A 3,416-nucleotide genomic window follows, 5' to 3' on the forward strand; every position below is an offset into this window, starting at 1 on the left:
CACATTCTCTTTCTCAGGGATGTTCCTTGCTGAGAAAAAGAATTCAGTGATAGTTCTCCTATTTGCTTTTGAAAGAAGAGAAATATGGCTCTGTTCCACCCGGCTCACTGGCAGTCAGAGTTTAAAGTTATCTCCCTTGTTCCCTGAACATTGCTGTCATCTTGTTCTTTTTTCAAGGTGCCCAGATTTCATATTGTTCAAACACACATGCTCTACAAACAATTTGTGCGGTTAATACAATCATCACAGCATGCTGAGGCGACATACATCTTCCTCAGCTTATGAAGATAACAGGATTAAGAGATTAAGGACAGGCATAGGAAATCACAAGGGTATTGATTGGAGAAGTGATAAGTGTCCATGAAATCTTTACAATTTATGTCCAGAGATTGCAGTAAAGACGGGCATAAGAAATTATAAAAGTATGAATTTGGGGAACTAATAAATGTCCATGAAATCTTCACAATTTATATTCTTCTGCCATGGCTTCTGCCATGGCTTCAGCCAGTCCCTCTGTTTGGGGTCCCTGACTTCCCACAACAGCTGGGCATGGTGGTGGGCACCTGCAATCCCAGCTACTTAGGGGGCTGAGGCAGGAGAAGCCTGAACATGGGAGGTGGAGGTTGCAGTGAGCCAAGATCGTGTCACTGCACTCCAGGTTGGGCAACAAGAGTGAGACTCCATTTAAAAAAAAAAAAAAGAATTTTTTTTTATTATAAGGTACTTGCCATACTACCCATGAAGCTTTATAGTGTTATTTGACAGTGGACTCAGATTAGTTATAAATATACATGGCAAACTCTAGATTAACCACTTAGAAAAAAGAAGTATAACTAATATGCTAATAAAGAAGAAAAATAAAATCATATAAAGGGTTTAATTAAAACAAAAAAGTCAGAAAAAAGCAGTAGACAAAAATAACAAGAACAAAGGCAACAAATAGAAAACAGTTAACAAGCATAGTAGATATTAATCCAACTATATCAATAATACTTTCAACATCAGTGGTCTAAATGCACCATTTTAAGGCAGAGGTTGTGAAGAAATAATATATGTTATCTACAGGAAATTCACTTTAAAGATAAAGACACATATAGATTAAAAGTAAATCAATAAAGTTATACCATACTAACACTAATCAAAAGAGAGTAGAAGTAGCTATATTAATTTCAGACAGAGCAGACTTCAAAGCAAGGAGAGCTATCAGGAATAAAAAGGGGAATTATGTAATGAGAAAGGGGTTAATTCTCTAAGAAGATATAATCCTTAATGTGTATGCACCTAAAAACAGACTTTCAAAATACATGAGGCAGAAACTGATAGAACTTCAAGAAGGAAGAGATGAATCTACTGTCACAGAAATCTCAAATATTCTTTATCAGAAATGTGCAGATCTGGGAAGCAGAAAATCAGTAAGGATATAGTTGAAATCAACAACATCATCAATCAACTGGATATAATGGCCATCTTAGACTTCATCCAAGAACAGCAGAATACTCTTTCTTCTCAAACTCACATGGAACATTAATCAATATAGACCATGTTCTGGGCTGTAAAACATACCTTAATAAATTTAAAAGAATAGAAATTATACAGTGACTTATCTCAGATGACAATAGATTTAACTAGAAATCAATAACAGAAAGCTCATTGGAAAATCTCCCAAATACTTGGAGATTAAGCAATACACTTCCAAATAATACATGGGTCAAAGAAAAAATGCCAAGAGCAATTAAAAGATACTTTGAACTACATGAAAATGAAAACACAACTTAGCAAAATTTATGGAATGCTGTGAAAGCAGTGCTTGGGGGAATTTATGGCAATGAATATATACATACTAGAAATAGCATAAAAATACCTAGGAATAAATTTAACCAAAGAAGTGAAAGATCTGTACACTGAATACTGCAAGACATTGCTTAAAGAAATTAAAGAAGACCTAAATAATTGGAAAGACATCCCATGTTCATGGGTTGGAAGGCTAACTATTGATAAGATGATAATACTATTTGATATACAGATTCAATGTATTCCTTATAAAAATTTCAACCTTTGTTTGCAGAAATAGAAAATCCCACCCTAAAATTCATATGGAAAATCACATTACATAACCAATGAAACCCTTGAAGAAAAGAATAAAGTTTAAAGACACACACTTCATAATTTCAAAACTTTACACAAGCCTACAGTAACCTAAAGAGTGTGGTGCTGGAGAATAGGTATATAGACCCATAAAACAGAAAAGAGAGCCCAGAAATAAACCTCACATATATGGTTGGTTGATTTTCAACAAGTGCCAAGACCATTCAATCGGAAATGGACAGTATTTTCAAAAAATGGTGCTGGAAAAACTGGATATCCAAATGCAAAATAATAAAGTTGTAGTATTTACACCATCTATAAAAATTAACCCAAAATGGATCAAGGACTTAAATTTAAGAAGTAAAACTATAAAACTCTTAGCAGAAAACATAAAAATCTTTATTAGAGAATGTAATTTTCAAGTATGGCACAGGTGATAAAAATAAATTGAGCTTGATCAAAATCAAAAAGTTTTATGCATCAAAGGACACTATCAAAAGAGAGAAAAACTTCACAGAACGGGAGAAAATATTTGCAAATCATATATCTGAAGAAGAATTAATATCTGGAATATATAAAAACTTATGCAACACAACAAAACCTACTTCAAAATAGGCAAAGGATTTGAACAGACATTTCTCCAAAGAAGACATACAAATAAGCACATGACAAGATGCTCAACATCACTAGCCATTAGGGAAATGCAAATCAAAGCCACAATGAGATAAAGCTTCATACCCATTAGGATGGCTATAATACAACAACTACAACAAAACGGAAGTTAACAAATGTTGGCAAAGATGTGGAGAAACTAGAACCCTCCTGCACTGCCGATGGGAATGTAAAACGATGCAGCTGTTAGGGAAAACAGTTTGATGGTTCCTCAAAAAAGCTGATCACAGAATTACCACATGATTTAGCAATTCAACGCCTAGGTGTATACCCAAAGAATTGAAAACAGTGACTCAGATACTTGTACACCAATGTTCATAGCAGCATTATTCACAATGGCCAAAAGGCGGGAACCACCCAAGTGTTCAACAAGAGATGAATGGATAAACAAAATATTATGTATGTATATTTATACACTGTTTATGTATAAACACACACATATACACAATGGAATATTATTTAGCTATTAAAAGGCATGAAGGATACATGCTGCAATATTAATGAACCTTGAAAATATTATGCTAATTAAAATAATACAGAAATAAATGGACAAATATTGTATTATTTTACTTATACAGCATATCTAGAACAGACAAATTCATAGAAACATAATATAAAATAAAGGTTACCAGGGACTGTGGGGAGCAGGGAATAGAGAA

This window comes from Mandrillus leucophaeus, unplaced genomic scaffold, assembly GCF_000951045.1.
Source record: "Mandrillus leucophaeus isolate KB7577 unplaced genomic scaffold, Mleu.le_1.0 Scaffold392, whole genome shotgun sequence".
NCBI lineage: Eukaryota > Metazoa > Chordata > Mammalia > Primates > Cercopithecidae > Mandrillus > Mandrillus leucophaeus.